This window comes from Sparus aurata, chromosome 13 (genome assembly GCF_900880675.1).
Source record: "Sparus aurata chromosome 13, fSpaAur1.1, whole genome shotgun sequence".
NCBI classification, from domain to species: domain Eukaryota; kingdom Metazoa; phylum Chordata; class Actinopteri; order Spariformes; family Sparidae; genus Sparus; species Sparus aurata.
This window is the reverse complement of record NC_044199.1, coordinates 5218989-5243667: the sequence shown is the minus strand read 5'-3', so window position 1 is coordinate 5243667 and position 24679 is coordinate 5218989. Positions and strand designations below refer to the sequence as shown.

At 45.1% G+C, this 24679-nt stretch overlaps 1 protein-coding gene and 1 long non-coding RNA gene across 2 annotated transcripts in view; one reads left to right on the top strand and one right to left on the bottom strand.

The window, feature by feature from the left end:
* Positions 1 to 24679, bottom strand: part of lhfpl7 (LHFPL tetraspan subfamily member 7) — a 108275-nt gene that overhangs the window by 18458 nt on the left and 65138 nt on the right. The window lies entirely within an intron of this gene.
* On the top strand, positions 1920 to 18366 carry LOC115593482 (uncharacterized). The gene is made up of 3 exons (XR_003986318.1): positions 1920 to 2028; positions 4262 to 4392; positions 17563 to 18366. It is a non-coding gene; the product is annotated as an uncharacterized LOC115593482 (long non-coding RNA).

Sequence of the window (24679 nt, the reverse complement as noted above, 5' to 3'; positions counted from 1 at the left end):
GGGGCGTGACTCGGGGGGGTTTTAATCACACATACTTATTGTTTTGTCCTCGGAGCATCTATCACAGAGACGCTGACAGCCTGAAAGACTCGAGGAGGGGAAAGTTTCTAGAAAACCGGTGACCGACTTCTGAGGAAAACTCTCATTCGGAAGTAAAGATGAAGATGAATGATTGATGACGAATGATGTCGCAGTTATTACGATCATTTAGAGGCCACATATTTGAGGTTTTCCCCCCCTCGTCTGTGTCGTCGAGAGGATTACGAAATCACATTTTTCCAGATTCGGTATCCTGATCTGCACTTCTGCTGACAGCTGGCTTATTCTTCTCGAGTGTTTCAGAGACCTTAATGGCCTCATGAATCATTTATACAATTGCACGTCAACACACACACATCTAGATTTGCAAACACCACGCTTTTATGATCGACTACACCCGTCTGGTTCGCCCTGCGTGCTTTCAAAGCTCTATTTGAACACCACCTTCATTTCAAACACACACATGTTGATTATCATTCTGACACAGCAGTCTCAACACACTGAGGGTGGAGTGGAACTGTGACAATGCGCGGGGATTACAGCGTTAAAGGGCTGATACGTAGGATAAAGGGACATTTAGCTTCTTTTTTTTTTTTACCTTTTAAGCATTTACTGTAAAGGAGGGTGAGACGAGGAGTATTCAGTTGGTTGCAATCTGGACTGTACAGACTGGATCTTTAAAGGGATATTCCAGTGTAAGTTTAATCCATGGTCTAAATCACCAAGAAACTGTGTTAGACTCCCTCTCAAGAGATCAAGTTAGCAGACCGCTAATTTACGGAGAAACGACCGCACGACAACAATACACTGCAGTAAATGGATCCAAATACAAACCTCCAACAAAAAGCCACAAATAATGCTCAGAACAGCACCAAACTTCAGCAACAGTACAAATAGGGTCTCAGCACATAGTCCGGGGCATCTACCCTCCACTAGCTTAGCTGGATTTCTATTGTGAAGCTAAAAACAGATTTCAACTCTCCTCCATCAGCTTCCGGGTCGGGGAAGTCCCGACACGACGATTACCGAGTGCAGTTAGAAATGCTCAATTCCGTTCTTTTCCCTGTCCGCTCTCGATAATAACTGTTATAAACTGGCAGGTAAGACACATATGAACTTTGATTGCTTTTCCATGGAGTCATAATCATACATTTTCATCCATGAGCCGCGGAACTCTACTGCACTCGGTAATCGACTCGTCGGGACTTCCTGTCAACAGGAAGCTGCTGCAGAAGAGTGGTAAATTTAGTCAGCTTTTCAGTAGAAATCCAGCTAAGCTAGCGGAGGTTAGATGCCCCGGACTATGTGCTGAGACCCTATTGTACTGTTGCTGAAGTTTGGTGCTGTTCTGAGCATTATTTGTGGCTTTTTGGTGGCGGTTTATATTTGGATCCATTTACTGCAGTGTATTGTTGTCGTGCGGTCGTTTCTGAGGTTGATAAAACTCCGTAAATTAGCGGTCTGCTAACTTGATCTCTCGAGAGGGAGTCTAACACAGTTTCACGGTGTTTTAGACCATGGATTAAACTTACACCGGAATATCCCTTTAAATTCTTAACCCAACTTGATTAACTTCTACAGTTTTCAACTCTCGTCAGGCCTCAGAGAGCCGCAGCCAAACGATACAGTCACTTTTCAATCTTGTCAAAAGCACTTACGGTCACGGTAAGGCAAAAATAATATATCGCACTTAACAGTCGTCATATTAAGCTCCTGCCGACAGCGCCGATCTTTTCCTTTTTTGTACTTCTCTCTGGTCTCGATCATGTTTCCACCCAGCAAGAATAAAAATCTGGATTAACACACTTCAGTATTTTACCTCCACCACTGTGAAACACAAGCTCTGATGCATATCTGCTGCATTTTTTTTTTTTTTTTTTGCAGTTCACACCTCCTCGTGTTCGGGCCGGCCCACTGAGCAATTTGTCAAGAGGGCAGGAACTCATCATCATCGCCCTGGGATGTGATGGTGTCTGGGAGGTGAACCAGGTGTGTGGGGGCCTTAGTGGAAAAGGTCACTGGGTGCGACACGGGGGGGGATGAAACACATCAGCCCGACTGCAGAACGTCATATTCAGCCCCCCCAACACTCAGCGTGTCATACCTGAGTCCTGCTTATCTGCCAGGTCTGGGTTTGGTTTCTCGGTCTGTATTTCTGCGCTCGAGTGCAGACGTCCACTGTTCGCTGTCAGCGCTGACCATTCGACTGACGCTGTGAGGTGTTATCACGGGAGAGCTGTGAGGCGAGCGGGGCAGCGTAAATGGAGCTGTTATCTCCCCGAGAAGCTGGTACAGTAAGTGTTTGTATGAGCGTACACACACGCCGCAACAAAGCAAAGTGGCCCCGCTTGATTTTTCTGCAAGCGACTCATGTACGCACTCTGTGGAATAACCTCAAACTGTGCTCGATAAGTAACGAGTTCACAATGATCTCTTAGATGCACGTTTTCTAGGATTTCAACAATCTTGTAAACACAATCGCACGCAGCTTTATCGCCACTCCAACAGTCTCCTGAGCCTCTCGGCACTCGCAGCACAACAGGTACAATCTGAAGATATATTTATTTATTTGAAAGCTTTTAAAGATTCTGCTTTTTTCGGGCGCTGCGGCTGAGCTCAACCGAAGGGAGGAGCAGAGCCGCCAGGTTGTCGCACTCGTCTGTGGGACGGTGAGTAGGCGTCGGAGGCGAAGCCAGGTGCAGAACTGACTGGTCACGCTTTAATAACAAGGCGTATTCCGTGTGTTTAAGGCCTTAAAATCAGCACTTACTCCCTCTCTGTGTGTAACAACAGTCCCTCATCCCAAAAGCATCTCATTGTGTCTGGAAAGCCCCGGCATGTCAGGACGGTGACGCGACAGAACAAGATAGATGCAGGACTTCTGTTATTACGGGCCCCTGTCACCTTCTACCCACACACACACACACACACACACACACACACTTCCCCCAACTCATTTGAACACTGTGTCGGGTTCCCTCGTGTCAAATTATCATGATAACTGGGGCGTTCATCCCGCTGCACAAAAAACTGGTTAACATCTTCAGTGGCTACTCTATTAACAGCTTTATCACTAAGCAACAGCACCCACCCCCCCAATCTCTTCTCCTGCACACACACAACCACCAAGGGACACACACACGCACACACACACACACACACACACACACACACACACACTGTCAATTTAAATGTAATGGTGCTGTGTCTAATTTGGAGGGTGTTTGACAGACAGCATTTTAATGACCGAGAGCCCGGGTGAGGAGTTAAGCTGACAGAAGCATCTAAAGGGCCTCTATCATGTCAGGGAGGAGGACTTTGAACAGTCACATAGACGTCTGTGGACAGTGAGACGGGGGGCGTCGCCGCCATTAAACCCAGCAGCTGTGAATTACAAATAAAGTTGTGAAGGTTATAGAAAAATCCACAAAAAAACGAAGACTTAACAGTGAGAAAAAAGGCAAAGGCAGTTCTTCTCCACGTCCTCGGCATAATGCTGCAGCACAGTGGGAGTACTGAGTAGCATGTAATGAGAATAACCATGCAGCTTTAGCCATGAAATGCCTAATTAGCCATTAGCATGCACTAAAAAGCAGCTATGAGACCGTCAACGTCTCTTCTCCACAATCCCCCGCTGAGCTGACACGACGCAGCACCGGCCCAGAGGATCGTCACCGCGAGGGGAGACGCAGTCAGCCTATCAGACGCCTCCCTCCTCCTCAGTCCAGGTCCCGGCAGTTAAGACCGCGATAAAGGCTCCTCTCTGTCCTCGCGCCTGGTCCAAGCACGCCCACGCCAACTGCAGCCTCCCCGTTCCTCTCGTTTTTTTTTTTGCGGGTTAATTAGAAAAGAAGCTGTCCGCCGCGGCGACGCAGCCATACGTAGTCCAGATTCTGCTCGTCAACACTTTGTAATCAGAAGCTCCGGATAAACGCGCAGATATATATTTGTGCGCATGCTCCGTGTTTTAATGCGGACCGTGTTCCCCCCGTCATTAGCAATTTTCTTCTCCCTCTGTTTTGGGCTAATTAAGCCGCTCAATTTGGTGCCCATCTTGGCTAATGAGAGGTGATGTGCTGAGACTGTGTATGCGCTGAAAAGGAATCCGCGTAATTAGAAAAGACAACACAAATCTACTGGCGAGTCGATATAAAGCAGTTTAATCCCCGACAGAGAAGTAAGTTCTCTTTGTTTTTTTTTTTGGTTCTGGCTACATCCACAGGGAGGTCGGAGGTCAAGCTCAGCTGCAGGAAACCGCCACGAAGCACCGCCTGCACTCCAGGAAGGTCGTCGCGCTGATCCGGTTGAGGGACGGTGCACGTTTCTCCTCCCTGCCCTCTGACAGTTCAACTGGTGTGTGTGCAGGTTTACACTGAATACATTTACATTCATTAGCGCTGACATTTTGCGATCGACGTGCCGATTGTCTTCCGCCGGGTGTGTGATTAGTTTATCGATGTCTGAGTTTGGGAGCCCGGCGAGTGTGTGTTCGGTCGTAATAACAGTGTAATTTTGCCGGAGCGGACCCATGCGTCAGGGGGTGAGAGACCCCGTCAGCGGCATCATTGATTGGACAGGAAAGGCAAACTGAATATGCAGACCTGCACTCGGAGATGTGGACAGCAGAGCGTGATGAATGTGTGAACTAAATATCACCGTAAAACCATTTGTAGGGCCGGTGACTGTGAGCGACCAGCCCGGTAATCGCCAGACTAGATTCTTTCATTCATACCTCGCTGCTTATCTGATGCTGCTTCGGTGGCGATGTTGGATCAGCCAGCATCATAAATAACGTTGCTCCTGGACCGGACCATCACTGCAACTGATCAAAGTCTGGATGGTGAACAGGTCGTGGTGGCTGAGCGGGTCGAGCATCGGACTTTCAACCAGAAAACCAGGGCTCTCGTTCACAATACCATCGGTTCCTTTGCTGAAAGACATACTGCCTACGACTGAAATAAACTGATCAGTACTGGAAAAGGAAGAGTTGTTTTTCGGATTAAGCTGTGGGCGTCCAGACAGTCACTGCCCACAGCATGTTTTGAACATCCAACCCTGAACGGCCGGACCACCTCAGGGAGGAGATGAAGGGAGAGGGGATGAAAGTCGAGCTCATTCAGCTCGGATTCATGTCTGGTCACAGGGAAATTAAATGGACAAATGGGACTCAGGCTGGCCTTCAACGGGCAATCAGACTGTTGTGCAACACACATTTGTACAGAGAGCTGTCTCCAGCACAACATCCTGGATCAAGCTGTTGAACTTGCAGGACGTCCAAGTATGCTTTGCGCTCACACACCGTCAAAGTTGATCAAAATGCACCAGAGAATTGTGCATATGGGCACAGTTAACTGTATATCCAGTATGTTCTGTGGTTCTTTTTGTTATGCAACCATGGGATGTTTACTGAGGATCAAAACACCTTGAACTTTGACCCTTCAGTTGCAAAGCTATGACATTACAAAAGCGTGATTGATCAGCTGCATTGTTTGTCCTCGAGCAACATCAATTGTGATGCCAACAAATCAGATCGATCCACAGCTCAGGTACAGGGTCGTGTCAAATCCAACGAGAAGTCTCTTGAGTCATTTACTTTTAAAAGAACATCAGAAATGGGAACAGAGAAAGAAAGACGTGATCTCTAAAAACAACCTTAACCTCACTTTAATGTGACTCTTTGGGTGATTACGTCACATGAAAGCGATTGACCCGAAGCGTCACTATTTGACGACATTGTAATGAAGCTCAACAATCAATTTTCCTTACATATAATGTGATATTTAGACTAAAAATCTGACAAATATACTTCATAAGATTTTGAGTGAATGAACACAGTCCGTGGGCCCTTATCACAGGATCACATGTCCATGATACACCACAGAGGATTAGAGGACTAATTGTTCCGGCCAGCACAGATTAGTCATCTGTTGGTATTGTGCAGTCTGATCCCAGGTTTATGCAGAAAGTCTCTACACGCGACCAATTCTCGAAGCCTCCCCGTGTCCAGCCTTATAGACGCACCCGAAATGCACAACCATGAACGCTACATTACACTCCATCGCTAAGTAAATATGACCAGCGTGCCGAGCGCGAGCCAAAGCATGTCTGCGCACTTCCATCACCCACATCACTGCCCATGCACATCTCATGCCCAGCCTGTATCCACCCAACGTACCATCTGCCTTGGCAGTCGACCCCACCACACCGGGCCAGACCGTTGCTCCAAAGAGAGGTGGGTCGTTGATGGTGGTTGGGGGGGGGGGGGGACGCTCCAGATGCTCCTCAATCCAGATGCAGCCTGTTGGCAGCGTCATGGCGTGCCCCTCGATTAATGAGCCCCCCCCCCTCTGCTTGTTCCTTGGGCTGCTGTCCCAATATCTGTATGGTGCCTGCCAAGCCCATTATCCATGCACGGTTTAAGTCAAAATGCCACACGCTCACTAACTGATCGATGGGGTCTTAAACAGTGGGGAGCCATTTAAACAAGGAGTGGGGGGGCTCGCTGTGTGTGCGTGTGTGTGACAGTTTTCCTGCAGCCTACATTCCCACCGCCATCTCATCTTTCCCAGCCGTCTGTATGGATTTAGGTGGCTGGCCTGTGGGCCGGGCTCCATCGATTACAAGCAGCCAACCAATCATGCTGACAGACAGCTCGGTTGAGAGCACACCTTGGCTTTTAATAGCGCCGTCCGCCATGCCCACGTTCGTGCAGGAAAGCTGAGAGCAGATAGCAAAAACACCGCAAACCGAGAAAACACCGACACCCAGCAGGCCGACACTGTAACCTTGTGTATCTGCATAATGGGACAGACACACACGTAGACACGGACGACCTCAAGCAGCCGCAACACACACTCACAGACTCAAAACAACGCTTTTTTTGTATTGAAGCCTCGGCTTTCGTTTGCTTCCTCTGCCCTGCGTGTGTCTCGGCCTCTCTGGTGGGCTGAGTAGCAGCTTAAAAAAATACTCAGGGAGGAAATGCAAATGACCTTGTCTCATCTCGAACCAAACACTGGGAAATTAAATCAAGGCTCCCTGCGACCCGGGAAGTGCTGTTCCTTCAGTCCTGTTGTTTATGTGGGTGCGTGTGTGTGTGTAGGCAGCCAGGCTGTGTCGGGTTGATGCGTTTTCTTTAAATCTCGTTAGGTCTCACTTCGCTACTTGAAACTTGTGAGAATAATAATCACATTTGGACCGAGCAAAACAGAAGGTGTTGGGAGTTTGCGTCTGCGTGTTTGTGTGGCCGGGGGTTTTCGTGCGACGAGGACAAAGAGTTCAGTAACGTCGAGCAGTTTGTCTGTTGTCTGCCGTGTATGTGTGGGTGCAGTCTGTGAATGCAGCTCTTTGTCTGGCCTGCTCCATTGTCATAACCACTAATAGGAATTCACAGCCGTTTAATAATTCACACTGAGGTAGGCGGCTACTGTAAACTGTCAACAACCCGAGCGCCTACTGAAATCCCATTAACTGCCAATGAATTATTCCCATATTACATCCGTCCGAGCCTTTGTGTACACAAAAGCACACACTAATACATCCAGTATGCACATGTATCACACTTAGTCACAATATTCCTAATGGCCAAACCCTAAGCAGGCTAAGCTCGGAGGTCTGGCGAGGCTCTGAGGCACTTTCCATTATTAGAGCGGTGAAATGGAGACCTCATTGGCCTTTGGGACAGGGTGCTAAGCCCGGGGACATTATGATAATGGCGGTTCTATGGGGAGTGGACGCCATACTGGCTGCAGCGCGGCTACAGGTTCAGCTTGATCGAAACATTTCCTTTCGTTCTCATCAGACGTAACGTCCTCTGCTGCATATTTGTTAACGGCGGTCTGCTTTCCCAATGATTTGTTATTGGATGTGAGGAGGTGGAGGGGCATCGTGTGCAGGAAAGAGATTAATGTCGGATGATATTTGCATTATATGTATTTGAATTTATCATGCACATATTGAACTGCTGATTTAGGTAAAATGAAATGTTGAATAATTTAATGAATACATTTTATTTGACTATTGAAACTGGACGATATTATCATTCAATGTAATATTTATAAATCACTTTTCGGCATAAAAGTTTTCTCTTGTCTAGGAGACGGTCCTACAAATAACCCCAGTAATCAGCAAATTGACGTTTTTACGTGTTTTTCATGTGTTTTAAACGACCAAGATGTAACATGTTATTTATTTAGCATTGTAGAAGCTAACAGGCGGCTTTTGTTACCGTTGGACAGAGCCTGGCTGGCAGTCTTAATGCTAGGCTAAGCTAACCACCTCGTTGCTCAGGCTTTACACAAAACAGACTGATACGACGGCCGCCATCTTCACCGGGGAAGCAGCTGTATCGCTCACCTGTGCAAGGACTTTATTACGACACATTTTTATGTTTATCGTGAAGTGGCACCCTCTAGTGGCCGTAGTGATTATGACGGGAGCAAAAGAGGAAGCGGTCAGATAAAGAGCGACGGAGGCCTCGTTCAGACAGAATCAGGGTTGCATGGCGGTGAGGTGGCATCATTTCCTGCCTCGTTATGTTATGAACCAACCCAGAATGTAGCGGCAATGAACTTCAGGTCAGAGCATGCCGGTCCTACGAGCGATCCTACGGTTGTTTGGTTTGACTGGGACGTGATTGATAACCAGTAGACCTCCAGATTTGTACGTACCAACATACGTTTAGGTAAAACCACGAGTTTTGTAGTTAACGTTCGTCAAACGGGGTGTGACGGTACTGAGAAGTCCAACTGAAACCTTTACGATCACTCGTTCTGGGAGACATTCATCCATGTTAATTCAGACTATAAAAATGTATCGTCGTTCCTGATATTAAAAAGATTCCCACGGTAGAAGATAAACAACACAGTGTCATATATTACTCTACATCCCCTGTGCTGTGCAATATCATTTTATTATCGGAGACGCAGCCTTTTTCTTCCTCGTGTGTGTCTGTGTTTTCAACGTGACGAGGAGCATCTACACAACAGCAGCCTTCAACAACCAGCAGGGAGTGGCTCTTTGTCTGACTGCCTGCCTTCAGCTCGCTGCGCTACACACACACACACACACACACACACACACACACTGAAGCACTCCTCCAGCCGACAGTAGACAGTCCTGATTTGTCAGTGACTGAGATTATACCTTTCATCAGCAGCCGAGCAAAGCTGATGTGGATTTACGTTATCAAACATGTAACGCTCTGTTTGCCCCCCGGTTACTCAAGTGGAACACCAGAAATGTTTTGGGATCCTCCTCACTCACTCCCAATGGGTTTTTTTTTGGGGGATCTTTTGTAAAATACTTTGAAATAACAAACTGGCCGAACAGTGAAACGCTCCGGCAACAACCTTTTGTCATTTCCAGTAATTGCTAATAGGGGGAACGAGCTATTAAGAAGCCGCGGCTCAGCACTGAAATTGAAATGCGTTTTATAATGTAAGCACCTGCTTCAGGAGCCAAGAAGTGTCACGTCGATGCCGTCCATTTACAGGAACTAACTGCCTCAATCGAGGTAATGGAGCTGAGGTGGAGGGGCAAACCAACGCCCACCATCGCACAGAGGCTCCCTGCAAAGACGGCAAACTTGCTTTCCAGAGCTGAGAGTAAACATTTTCCGTCCTAATGGCTTTTATTACAGTCGCTCCTCAAGGTCAATTACACAGTCTCCATTATTTCTTTATATTACAGCCAGTGCGTGAGATCCTAAAACTGGCTGCAGAAGCATCATCCTGTCCACTTTTAATGACTAAAAGATAATAAGTGCACTCAACTTAAAAGATATAAGAACATTCAACTTATCTAGTTTACATAATTCAATTAAGTAGTTGTGTTTTCAGTGGACTGAAGCCATAAAAGCAGCGTGAAGGTTCAGAGTACTTAGAGACACAAACACTCTCTGGTGATACGATGCTTGAGATGTGAGCGTCCTGCCAGCCGAGGCTGTCGGAGCCGTAAAGAAGCCACAGTTAAACCAACGCACTGCCGGACCTGCTGGAGGGTTCGCGGTGACCCGGTCACAGCGCAACCTTTCCGTTCCCGTTACAGTTCACAGATCTCTCTGCACTCGGGCCCGGGGCTGTGAGGCATTTGTCACCAACGCTGCCATGTTATGGGAAAAAAAAACCAACTAACGCGAAGAGCGAGCCGCTGCCCTGTCGGCAACCTCCACCCTCGGGTGGCTGCAGCATAACATTAGCAGCCGTCTTTATTAGTGCTATTAGGGCGCGAGGCGTGTTTTTCATATCCCGGCCTCGTTAATGTGAGGTTAGATTGATGATGATGATGCTCGGCGTGGAGATCTTGCATCTGATTTGCAGAGGTTGACAATGAGGGCTTCATTTCCATAATGAATCCTCAGCGCTTCTTTGATGAGCTGTTGACAGAGGAGAAAACAACAAGTGTGCGCTCCGCGGATAAATAATGGACGAGTGGAAAATGAGCCGGTCCTGTAAATTACTCCATCAGCACTTGGGTTCAGTATTTTTCCTTCCCGGGTCTCGAGTTTAACAAATTGTAACTAATCCAACAGAAGTTTTCAGGCTCCTGCTGCTTACAGCCACAACTATAGAGCCTGAAGCTTCCTGTCACAGAAGACAAAGCTTCGCCTCTCTTCCTGCACATTTTCCCGACGCCGCCCTTCCCCGGCTCCGGAGCAGCCTACCTCCTAGCTTTATTGCCAGAGAGCGACTCTGGCTAGATGAGATCCCCACACAGCTTAACATCTGGGCGCTTTGCCGCTGATGCCCTCATAAATAAAAGATAACTCCTGCCTACCGCGCACAGTCGCACTGGTATAAATCATGTATATGGATTTTCACTTGGCTTTCACTCTCTCTTTCTCTTACAGTCTCTCAGCCCCCTTTTCCTTCAGTCGGCCCCCTTTTTCCATAATTCTTCCTCCCTCACCTCTCCGTCTCTCTGCCTCCACAGCCCAGCATGAAGTCCGCGAGACAAAGGAAGATGGCAGGTAATTAGAAGCTCCGTGATGGCGGGAAGAGGAGCCGCCTCGTCCTCGCGCTCCTCTAATTCAAAATCATTACAGCTCACTCCGTGGCCGGGTCGTCTCAGGACCGCTAATTACACTTCAGTTAGTTGTAACCGATTTTACCTGCACCTCTAGAATAAAGTTTGAACTGACATGAGGGCGGAAACAACAGCGGATGTAACACTTTGAGAGTTTAATTGAAACAAAAAGTCACAACACTACCGACAAAGTTATAAATCTGATGTCCACGTTCATTACAAACATTCAAAAATGGGATATTAAAGGGATATTGCAACAGTTTTTTTGGGTAATCATCAACATACGGCTCTAAATCTGTTGCAATGTTGGGAAAGTCACATATTTGTACTGTGTTTCCCACACATACAGTTTACTCAGGTATATGAATGGACAACCAGGTATATTTTGCGATCCATTTAAAGCATTTCATAGGAAGACACTATTATTATTTGTATCCTTCTGGGAGAACAACGCCATGGACAATCTGCCGTCATCTTTCTCCTCCTGTCTTTCAACACATGTTCTCTGGTTTCTCATCCCACCTGTTACCGCACTGATTGTGATGCGACCTCTCCTGTTTAATGCACTTGTTGTTTTAAACACACACCTGCTTGTTGCGCTGTCGTTCGATGCACACCGGCTACATATTAACAACAAGCTTCCTCCACATGTGGCTTCACCTGCTGTGGTGACAAGGGAATACTGGGTAAAAAGAAAACAAGCTGTGCCTTTTTTGGCAACTTTATAAAATATCTCACAGCTGATGAAGAAAGCAGATATCACTGCTGGGAGAGAGGAAACTCTTTTGTGAATGTACACGCGTCAAACCTTCGTGTAAAAGCGTAATTACGCCGAAAGAGGCACTTTTAAGATTTACCATGTTTTCGTTTTCGGGTCAAACTCATTTTCAATGGGAGTGCTACAGGCAACTTTACCATAGCATCAAAATCTCTAATTTTAAAACACTAAGAAGGCTCGACACAACATGAAACTTTGCTCCTAAAGCTTAGTTCCATATAAATGGAATAAAAGGATAATTAGTTGTTTTGTCGTTAGTGAAAAACAATATTGACCTTGAAGTTGAAGAAGGAGCCTCATATAAGAAACAATACTAAAATAAAACGCCGGAAAAGTCACGTGAGATAACACGTGGATAGCAGTTCCACCTTAACTGTCCTCCAGGTTACGTCACATTCTGAGATCGATACTTCTCACTGGCAGGACGGCGGCGAGCGGAACAAGCTAGTGCTAACGTGAGTTGTTCAAAAATGTTCGTTTTAGTAAACTCTGTGTACACAAACAATGGGCCTCATTCACCAATATCTTCTTAAGAATCTTCTTAGATTCTTTCTTAAGTTGTTCTTAAGAGGTTCCTTAAGAAAACCCTACGTCAGATTCACCAACTCGTTCGTAAGCCTCAGAATTGTTCGCAGCTGTGTTCTTACATTGATGAAAGCCGCAGGAGCAATATATATGCCATTGTTTTGCGGGCCTTGGATGGAGAAATGCCACGTATAAATAGGGTGGGGGGGGTTACTAATTGATGGCATATTTCCAATTTACTTGATTTATCTTAAATCATTGGCACATTTAATTAATTTTAGAATTTAAATTCTTTGTAAATGACCAGAAATATGAAATGAATAAATAAATGAATAAATATGACAGAATTATCACTGTAATATTGCATTTTATTGAACTACACAAGAGAAGAAAACACAACCATACCAACATTTCGGCACTGAAATGTGCGTAAGATTACTCCTGAGTGTTCGTAGGATTATTTCTTGCCTAAGAAAAAATCCTAGATAAGAAAAAATTCATGAATGCCACAATCTTCGTAAAATCTTCGTAAGTGGGACTTAAGAACAAATTTGTTCGTAAGAACGGTTCATGAATAAGTCCCAATGTTCTCAATGCTCGTGTTCATGTGTAGAGACCCTGGTGATACTACGAGCAAAGTTTCATGTTGTGTCGAGCCTTCTTACTGTTTAAACATAGAGATTTTGATGCTAGCGTAAAAGTGCCCGTAGCACTCTCATTGAAAATGAGTTTGACCTGAAAACGAAAATACTGTAAATCTTCGTAATTATGTCATAATTATGCTTTTAATAGAAGGTTTGACTTGGTTACATTCACACAAAAAAAGCCTAGGTTGCAATTTGGCGAGAGTTTTGCTTTAAGGTAGCAAAACTCTTAAAACTAAAGAAAATTGATCTTTGAGTCTCATAATCAGGTCGCAGGTCACTCGGTAACCTTGCAACCAGCCTTTTCTGTCTACAGAGGGAGCAGTCAAGTGTGTTGCACTGCAATGTTTCTACAGTAGCCCGGAAAGGACAAACCAAACACCGGGTCTAGTGAGGGGAGGGGAGGATGAGCCAGTCCTGAGAGATCTAACCTCTAAACAAACACTAAATCCCAAACACTGGACCTTTAGACGGTGATTGAAAAGTCGTGTCCACAAGCCGAAAAATCAGCTGAAATAACAAAGAAACAATCATAAAGTAAAAATAGAACATCATCTACCTATAACAACATCATAATGTATGTATATATCTTTTTAAACAGCATTGAACGACTGCATTTAATAATTTCAGGGAGCCATAGAAGATGTATAAAAATGTGAAAAATGAATCACTGAGTACGTGTTGAAGCTACAGCAGCATTTCTACTGCAGAAGACGTTTTTTTGTATCGGGCGTGACACCTTCAGGGTGTGCATGCTCGGTGTTTAAGAGCAGCGCACATCAGGACACATTATATCAACATTTTTTAAAGTGGATAAATGATATCTAATTATTAAGATGAGCTATTGTGAAAATGAGGTGTGAGCGATGTGGCCTTTGCCAATAATAACGCAGATTTATTAGTGTTCATTGTGATGCTTAATTGATGCCTGAGGGGAGATTCTTCTTCCTCGCCGTCCCACAACCCCCCACATCTTATTATCAGAGGCATGAAGACGTCGTGTGTGAGGTCATGAAGACACATCGCAGACAGACAGACAGACAGACAGACAGGTGATCCATGGCAGATGTATAGACGGAGCCATGGACAACTTTCTGTCTCAGGTCTGTTTGGACTGTACGGCGAGACAGACACATGATTGGCTGATATATTTAATCCCCGAGGACAGCAGGAAGCCCAAATTGTCTTCAAACACAAAAAGAAAAAAAACCTAATTATGTCAAGTCTCCTTTGGCTGATGATAAAGGATAATTACTTTTTTATTCCCCCCTCGCTAAGGCCGAATACGTTCCCTCAGATGTGGCGACGTAACCTTTAACGAACGACGCGTGATTGATGAGGCGCCTCATTTCTCCCTTCCAAATGATTACCGATCACTGTTCCCCCCCCCTCCTTAGACACACACACACACGTGCATGCACGCAAATAATCTATCCGACCTGGCAACCGGCTACACAACAAGTTTGTGCGTTGACACTTGGGGAAAAAAAAGGGAAGCATCTCATTTCAGCACTTTCATTACTCATATCATCTGATACTTACATCTCCAGTGCATGCAGGCAGAATACAATTACAGAGGCAAGAGAGAGAGAGGGCCGGGCTTTATCTGTCCCGGGGAATGAGACGCACTCACATCCACAATGACCATTTGTGACAACAGTGTCAGCCGCAGACAATACTCCGCCATATCTATCCGTCTCCGGTGCAGAGACGCTCGGACAGTGGGAGCCCGTGATGAATGAGACATCGCAGCGCGTCTGAGAGATATTTCTCATTTCCAGAACAAACAATACAGACGTCTGAAATGAATATCGCCGGCAGAAGGAACACGAGCAACACGAGCTCAGTTGGCAGGCAGGAGGAAACAGACGATTTGTAGCGTGCGGAAGAAACACCTGTTGGGATTCCTCACACACTGGGTGTCACCGGGTCAGTGTTGGCAGTGTGCTGGGTTCACTTTACCCAAGACAACGGGTAGTTTGGTTGCAGTTTTAGTGTTTATAACTGCCACCCTGTCAGTCATTCTGTCAGTCACTGCAGAAAACATTTCCAATCATATAGGCTGAAATTAATGTGCATAAAGGTGTGAGTCCTTCAACAAGGTGACTGTTAAAACGATTCACATATCACAACCACACCAGTTGAGCATGGACTGGTTTTTGTTACCTGTTGGGGACCGACCATGTCAGGACCAACAGTCCATGGGGACCAAAGTGCGGTTCTAATGTGGCAAAACATCATTTCTGAGGTCCTGGTTGAGTTCAGGGATACGCAATGAATCAACGTTAGGTTAAAGGGACAGTGTGTAACGATTTCAGTAATTTATTAACTTATTAACTTATCCTCCTGAGCGAAGAATTACCTATCTGAATATACATAGCACAGGCAAGCTCTATGGAGGCCGCCATGTCTTTCCGGTTTTAAAAAAACTATGGACTGCCGAGAGGGACACAAAGCACTACGTGGTTCTACGTAGTAAGGCTAAACGCGTTTTTCGCTCAGAGCTAGCTTGACTGCGGAACTGAGAGGGAACCTCTAGTTTTATAGCCTTAATAACTAACTACATCTTTATCTTATTACTTGAATCAGTAGAAATACTCAACGCTGTTGGGAAAGAGTCCATATTTTGAAAATCAGTTTCTTGTCCGTCAGGGCCACCGTAGCTACCAGAACGTCTCCAACGTCTTCAGAACGGGAGGGGTGAGCAAAGGAGTGTTGCAGTGTAGAACCTCACAGCTAGATGGCGCTAAATACTTGATATATTACACACTGTCCCTTTAAGGTGAAGGTTTGTGTTCGGCTGTCACCAGATCTCAATATGTTTCGCTGCTTTGTTGTTTCATTTGTGCATCATTTTGTGCAATTTACATTAAAATCTGTCTAGAATTAGTCCTGATACCATCAGCTGATTAACCAGAGAGGTTATGTTTTATCTCTATCAGTCTGTTGGTTGGTTGGTTGGTTCGTCAGCTCGATGACGCAAAACAACTGCACAGATTCCCACAAAGATTGGATGAGGAAGGACCTCGACCATATAAGACCCCATTACCTTTTGGATGTGAATCCGGATAAAGAGACAAATCCAGGAAATATAATGAGACGTTTTATTAACATTTTGGTTAATTTCTATGTATGAATCTTCATGAAAACAGGCGTATTTAGGTGGCTGGAGTTTGTAAGTGTGAACAATTTTGATGCAGATCCAAAAATCTGGATCTTGAGGATTTACATTTCTTTACTGGATTAGACTCGAGTGAATTAAATGGGATGGTTGGGCCTTGGCTGAGGTATGCGCTCTACTGAGTTTAGTTAATCTACAGGAAATTCTTTGGAAACCATTTCAATAATCTTTTCATTGTTTGAGTAATTTATTGCATAAATACAGAACTTTCTTTGGTCTCAGCTTCTCAAACGTGAGAATGTGCTGCTTTTCTTTCAATCAAATTTTTAAAGAATGAAATAAAAATCTTTCATTAAAAATCTGACATTAAAATATTTGCTAGTTGCAGGCTTGATCAATAGTCCTGTCTTGGGTTTTTTTGTGCTGTATTGACCCGGACTGAGTCAAACGTGATTGTCAGTGAGTGCTCATGAGCTCGTTACAGCACTCACATCTTCTTATCTTCTCGACCCCTTTACGCTTAAAATCTTCATTTCGGCTTAAGGAAGCACATTAACCGGCACGTCCAGCCTGACAGCAAATGAAATGAGACAGCTTCTCTCCTCATGCTAACAGCTTGTGTGAATTCCTCTGAGACCAGAGCGAGTGTACAGTTCATGTCCATATCTGGTGTTTGTGCCTCAGCCCTGACACTTGACAAATGTGGTGTTCCCCTCTAAACCTGGTTACTTGCAGGTCGTCCAATGACAGCAGCTATTTGCTCTTTAATGCCACCCAAATCCGATTATGTCTTTCGGGAGGTTGCACTCGCCGGCCGACAGAGATGGATGGCGATTATAAACCGAGGAATTGGCCAGGGTAAGAACATTTTTTAAAAGGTTAGGAGAGACATAAAAAAAAATAGCGAGACTCAAGAGTATCAGTGGTTAAATATCCCAGCATCCAAGGTCAGCAGAGTCAAGGTGGAGGAGATGATGCAGGGCGCTGGTGCTCCATCCTGCAACACCACTAACCTGTCCAGCAGACACCGCGCGCTATATGATGGATGTAAATCTTCCTTTTGTTTCAGTATTTTCACAGTCATTGTAAATCACGAACACAAAGAGAAAGAAAGGAAAAAGGACGGTGAAGGAGAGAGGACGAGGATGTGGCGAGTCTGGTTTCCTGAGCGGTAAACACAGATTCCTATCAGGGATCAATACGACGTAATCAAAAGCTAAGAGGAAGAAGTGTTCGCACCGAGGAGCGTTCAACACTTTCGTTCTCCTGCCAGTTATTTAGTGCGAACGCTGCGCCGCCGCACGCTCAGCCGAGACAGTATCGGTTTCTGGAAAGCACCGGTGAACTCTTTCTAAACTGTATGTTTGCCAACACGGTTTATTCTCTGGGAAATCCAATAATCACATTCCTCCTCCCGTTTTGTCTTTCAGCCATTCTCAGTTTCTGGAAGGGTCCATTCAGAGACAGGGGACCATTCTACCTTCTCCTGAAAGGGCTTTAAACCCGCGCCTCCGCTCCTCAATGGCTGAGAACAGGCCGGCCCGGGCTTTCTCTGGGTAACACAATTAGCCATGGAGCGTCCGGGCACGGCCTCCTTCACATTCAGCCTCTGTTTGATGGCCGGCCAGCCCCATGACTTCATGCATACACACTATCAGCCCATTGCCATGCAAAGCAGCGTCTTCTTCTTCTTCTCCAGCCCCGCACCATCTCGCACCGCAGCCTAGAAGAGGTCCCCCCCCCCCCGTCTTTAAACCGGGGCTTTGTCCCACAGCTACTAATGCGTGTAATTTTTGTGCGAATGAGGGACGAAGACCGCGAAGCAAACACACCTCTTTCAGCTCCAGCTATTATAGGATTTGGCCCATATGGTGGGAGGAAGATTTGTAATTGTGGCCCACTGGGGGGAACAGTGGGAAAGACAAGGTTGGAGAGAGCGGTATGGGAGGGCTGAGGAGGTTGTGGCGTTTAGTTTCAAAATAGGAACCCAAGGAAAAAAACAAGAATCTGCAGTACGCGACTGAAGAAACAACTTCCAGACGTTGTTTTTCATGAAAATGTCTCCAAACTCCTGAAAGAGATTTGTTCCTGTATAATGGAATAAATCAGAAAGCCTCGAGAGAACGAGTTCAGGAAGTCTGTCTGAATATATAAAATGTTTGAACGGTGTTGTTGTGTGGAAGAACTTCTAATCACACCAGAAAAGCCTGAATAAACTAAATAAACTCTCCGACCCTGACACCTTTCTAGCTTCAAACATTGTTCTGGGACCTTGTTTTTTTACCATTACCTCATTAATATTGTAAACATCAACATTTCCTTTTCCAAATTAAAGTATTTCTAACTCTCCTCTGCTCTCATAAAAACTTCCACAAATGACTGGAGACGCAGCAGCAGAGTGAGGAGGAGTGTAATATAAAGCCGGCGTGCCTTCAGTGAGCGGCCGAGACAGCTTTATATGATTAAAATTGACTGGCACACGGTACGGGCCTCCACTCACACCCGTAACACATATTGAAGACCCCCCAGGGAGGGCGAGCAGCCAGAAGCTTCCCCTCGGTGAATGAGACAGGTTTGTAGGAAAAAAAAAAAAAAAGCCGCCACAATCAATTCCTTCCATTCAACCCATAAACGCATGTGTAGATATCTGTGTGTGTGTGTGTGTGTGTGCGCTCTGTCCTTGTACCAGTCACCCATTCCAATTCTGTTAGCTCCTTAAAAACCACTCAGGCTCTCCTCGCCATGCCTCCCTCCCTCCCTCCTCCTCAGAGTGGCATGGAAATAAATATTTATCACATCAGAGGAAAGAGAGGAAGGCGGACAAATGGAGAGGCTGAGAGAGCGAAACAGAGAGAGGACGGAGACGCTGGTGGTTACGATGACAACGGCTTCCCACTTGGCAGAGGACAGAAACTGATGGAAAAGTGAAGTTACTTAAAAAAACAAACAAACAAAAGAGTTGAGAGAGTGGTCCAGCATGAAAATAGCAGCAAGCAAAAAAAAAAAAAAAAGCCTCGAAATGAACCTCGAGGTGGTGAGCGGCATCCTGGGAGATTTATGGTCAGCTCCCCTCACTGAATTCTGGGAAGAAGAAGTGTGTTTCTATGTTTGGCTTTCACAACGTTGCGTTCAATGTCCCGTTCCGCTCGTCTGCTTCTTCGCGTCCAGACGAGGAATCCAAAACCTTTCAAGGAGGCGAGCTTAACACCAACTGCTATCTTTAATATGAAGGAGAGCGGTATGTATATATATATATGAAACTGGCGTGTTCACCGTAGTGATGCTGAAGGTTATTGTGAATGTGGAGCGTTTGTGGGCGAGAAATCCATTTAGGATTTAATCAGGGAGGAAGATACTCTGAAACACGGAGGCTGGTCCGAACATCCTCCGACCTATCAGGAGCAGCAAACATCGCCTCATTGACCTTTGACCCTGAAGTGGCTGAGGGTCATGTGGGTGTGACCGACTCGTGGGAAGTAGGGCCAAAGAATAACACTTAATAACCAACAAGCAGTCGGTCAATCGTTTAGTCAACTGCCAGAAAATTAATCAACAGCACGGTATTTTATTGAGCTAAAATACCAAACATGTCATTATCATTTGCTCTTTTTCATTGTGAATCCAATACGTTCAGATTTTGAGCTGCTGGACGAACAAAACAAGCAAGTTTAAGATGAATAAAAATATAAAATTGAAGACATTTTGTCTGTTTTTGCACAAAGTTTAAAGGATCAATCAGTAAACTCTTCTTCATGAGTACTATTCACCTCATGAAACAGTTGTGTGGTGTTTAATGTCTCTTGTGTCAATTTCCAGCTGTTGATTGTGACGACAAAAATGTGATTTTTTTGAGGTCGGGCACATCTGCAGCTTTGTTTTTGTTTTGATCGAGACTCTGAGACTCTACCAGCTGTGTTTGGTTTGACCACAACATCTATTTTAAGCCAAAACATGATATTTTCCGAACATCAACCAAGGATTTCTTTTTGTCTTAACCTTTCCAAACAAAGAGAAAATGAAAGTTGACCCCTGAGAAACGTAAAGTTGGGTCGATTCCAAAGAGGACGAGATGATCCGTTAATTTATTCTGTTAGCTTAAAAAATCCTGCTTGGGGCGTCGTCTAGCATTCAGAGACGTCCCCCCTACCGAGTTGCATTATGGGAAATGTAGGATCCAGCAGTTTAAAATCAAGTGTTGCTCATTCTGTTTGTAATCGTTCACATTGTGAGTCCGACAGCTGGACTCGAGTGCAACGATAAACATCATCAGCAATGAGAACCGCCCTGAGCTGCGACCTTTGTCTCGTTTCACTCCCGCTCGCTAATTCATGCAAAGAGATACAAACCCGCACACATCAAATCAATAATAAATGTCTGAATTCAGCATTTTAGGTTGATGAATTCCGATCAGCGTGTAAAGCCCGTCCCTCCAGGGTCTAAATCCACTTTAATGTTAATAGACACTCTTCCTTTTTCTGTCTTTAATAGGGGCTTTAATAATGCAAGAGTATTCCACACAATTCTGTTAAATTCAATTGTGCAAATCGCGGCCCCAGGCTTTCTCCTTTTCCCCGCACACTTCTGTTCACTCCAGGTAGCCGACCTGGAAAGGTCTTTGGCGGTCGCATCCATAATTCTGAAGTCGGCCATAGATAAAACCATTATCTCCCGCATTTGATCCACCTCAGTCCTCTCTCAATATTATATTTCCTAATTAAGGAAGGTGTTGGGGAGTGCAGAGTCTTCCCTCGAGTCTTTTCCCTCCACTCAATTTCTTCCTTTTCCTCTCCATCCTCTGCCAGCACGCCTCTCTGTTTCCTTCCACACACATCAGTCTCACTTTCCTCTCTACTTTGTTCCTCTATTTGTCCATTTCCTGTTTCTTTATCACTCGCCCTAACAGCGATCCATCTTTTTGTTGTCTCTGTCTTTACTCCTTCACTCCCGCTTCCTCTCTCTCGCTCTCTCTCTGTATCAGGAGCTCCAGCAGAAAACAGTGGAAGATGATTTTCCAAGAAGATGTGAATCCCAGAGGGAGCAGCGGAGGAGGTGACACGGGGTAGCGGGGGGAAGATAGAGTGATTCAGTGGCAGGAAAAATAGCAGAGAGAGGGAGAAAACCCCAAAGTTCAATTTGCAGTAATTCTGTTATCTGAGGCAGGCAGGGCCGGGTCACGGCTGCAGATACAATAGGTCCCGTTAGTCCTGTATTCCCCATGTCCAACACTCAGCCTCAGTCTTACAGCTTGCTGCCGCTTATTCGCAAGCGTGTATGTGTGAGCATATATTTTTGTCTGTGTAACCCTGGCCAGCGCAGTAATCCTTCAGCGCTGAGATTCTGTCAACAGCGAAGGAAGCGATGTGACAGAACTGGCAGCCATTATCAGCCAGGCGACCATATAGTCCTCTAGAAATTAGATGTCTATTCGTAGAGAAGAAGAAGAAGAAGCAGAGGAATGTGCCAGACTTCACCTCCCACTCTCAAAATATAGGACATTTTTTGCCGTCATGATGTTATTAGCAGATCTCTTCAATCAAGACAAACTTAGAAGGAATATTCCATGAAGCTGGGAGACACACAAGAGACAGATTTTTCAAAGTATGGTCAGGAAAGAAGCCGCCTGACAGTGTTTGTCCTCAGAAACACTAATTAAGTTGCTAACGCTAGCAGCTCTGGGAGCTAAATGCTAACTCCAGCACATTAATATCTTCACCATGGCAATGATAACATCCTCATGTTGTAATGTTGAAAGTGTGCTACTTTTACTAATTAGCACTAAACACAGAGTATATACTCTTCAGTTAGAGTCTATAGCCTCGTTTGCTACTGCTAGCAGATCTGTGAGGCTAAACTAGGCTGTGAGCTAAATTCTAACTTCAGCATTAGGGTGTAAAGATTCTGTTTTTAACGTTAAAGATCCCCTTTGAGGACCCCTGTATCGATATAAACCTACCATTAACGGGTCGATGGCCCGATTCTAAAGTTACGTATCGGTTGACGGGAGCTTTGCTGCTAATTCTGCAGAGCATCTCTCAACTCTTGTAAAAGGTTAAAGGTCAATGCGAGATTCTCGCAAGAGTATTGTTAATGTTGTTTACAATGCACCAGCTAATCTGAAATCTAAAGAACGGCTATTAAGTACAGCGGTAGCACACGACGAGGAGTCTGTGGATGCTAACGTTAGCAACATTACAGCTAGCACAAGCAAGAACACGCAAGACAACAATGTGGCTACAAAAGACTTTTTCCAGCCACAACTTGGCGAGGTCCAAAGTAATCACGACATCTATAGCCTGTTTTATTGTGAAGGACTTACGACCTCACAGTGTGGTTGAGAGTGATGGCTTACGAGACATTCTAAGGTAACAATGCCACTTTTATAGAATTGCTTATTTTAATTTATAATGGAAAATGAATGTGTACATTAAACAAATGTTAAGAGCTGTATCAGGTTGCATCGTATCGCATCAAATTGCACCAAATTGTTCCGCAATTAAAATGTATCGTCCCTGAATCGTATCGTAGTCCATGTATCTAGACGCGTATCGAATCGTCTTATGAGGGAGAGATGCACACCTTTATTAAGCATAAATCAGAAGATGCAGCCGAAGTAAATCTGATGAAGCTACATGAACAATGCATAGTTTTTAATGTAACTGTTAATAAAATAGTGTTGTATCTTAATATCCTCACAATGGCAATGCTAACATGCCAATGTTTAGCAGCTTTTGATGTTTACCATCTTAGTTAGCATGCTAATTAGCACTGAACACAGAATACAGCAGAGGCTGATGGGAATGTCATTAGTTAAGCAGCTGTTTTTGGAGTAAATGCCGGTAAGCGAGCTGCAGAGAATGTTTTTGTCCTGTTCTGCACGTTGGTCAAGAGGTTAACTTTTAAACACCTCGCTACCGTGTCCAAGATTTGCCCGCAACTGAAGATCACGTCGCTGCTAGCTGGAGTGATACAGGGGAGAGAGATTCAGAAAAAAAGTTAGTCACCTCGAGTCTGAGTGTATTCTGCCATCAGGAGCTACTGTGACTAAAAACATGTGAAAGCACTTCGAGAAGACGGATGAGCTGAAAAGTCAAGGTAGCTCAGGCAGACAGGCGAATATTAGCTCTGACAAAGCGAACTCCAAGTGCTGACTGGGAGATGCAGTCCGGTGTGCCGCGTTCTCCAGCGCTGACTCAGCAACAACACAACAGCGTTATGCAAGAGTAGTAGTGAGCTCGTCACTCAGAGCCTCTCAGAGAAGCTGAGTCAGTGGAGCACAAACACTCCTCGTATTTCACATCATTTTGCCCTTTTTTCCCCTCAATTATTAACCAGTTACTTACTCGCTATTGGATGTCAGGATACAGAATGCAAAGTAACCAAAACTGACATCCCCTATATTGGAGAAAATATTGATTAATGATGCTGTTAGATAAGATGACGAGATTGTTAGAAAGCACACGACACAGCCTGCGTCACTCAGTCCAATAATCAGTGAGTTTTATCAGACTGGACCAAAGTGATGGACCATGAAAGGATCTCACAGCCCGAGTTGATTTAAATATTTATGTCACCACTCGCGTCATTTTCCCAGATTTGACAAAGCTCCTAAAGAGCGACAGAGGGCATCATACAACTGTCTTTATGGGCTCAGCCTCTCTCCATGAATCATCTAACCGACTGTGATGTGTAAAATCGGTCGAGTCCCCTTCTTTTGAAATTGCTTTTGTCCCATGAATACGGATTAAAGCAATGACGGAGAACAGATTTAAGTTTTCTAATACGCGGATCACCGCCGTCTACGCTGTCTTTACAAGCTATCCAGTGGCGGCTGACAAATGTGCGTTGCGCCTCTCCTGCTGGAGATGCAGCTCCAGCCTTCATTAAGCCAGGCAGCCGACACAAAAGTGTGACCTTCAATTACTCCCCGCCGCATTCAAATTAACCGTCTTTAGCGGGAGAGATGGAGATAGTGCGGGAGAGTCAGAGTGAGCCAATAGGCAGTGAGATATTGCAAAATAACAACAACAAAAAAAAATCACACACAAATCAATTAAATGACTTAATACTTACCGCAGGCTTTAATGTGCCCAGGATGGAAAAAAAACACTTATATCTTAATCAGCGGGTCGTAATTACAAGAGAGGCCGAGCTGCTGTTAAGTAAACAAATTAATAATGAATGTGTGTGCAGGGAGAATTCAAAAGGGTATCGCTGCATGTGGGGGGCTGAATTTTTAACATTTCGAGCGTCTGTATTTTTGAGATACACATCCGGAGGAGGGTCGTTGTGAGCTTAAGAAGAGCCGGAGGGGGTAAATGAACAGATATCGTCCATCGGGGCTCAACTGACCGGGGCGATGTGTCGGAAAAACAGCCCACTGTGGAGCCCGGATTATTGAAATCTTCTCAGGCAGGGCGGTTTTTAAATGGGAAAGGGAGTGGTGCTGATGCTGTGTGTTGTGTGTGTGTGTGTGTGTGTGTGTGTCGCGAGTCACGGACAAGCATGAGCGCTGCTGTTGATGACATCTCCATGAATGAGTAAACCTGC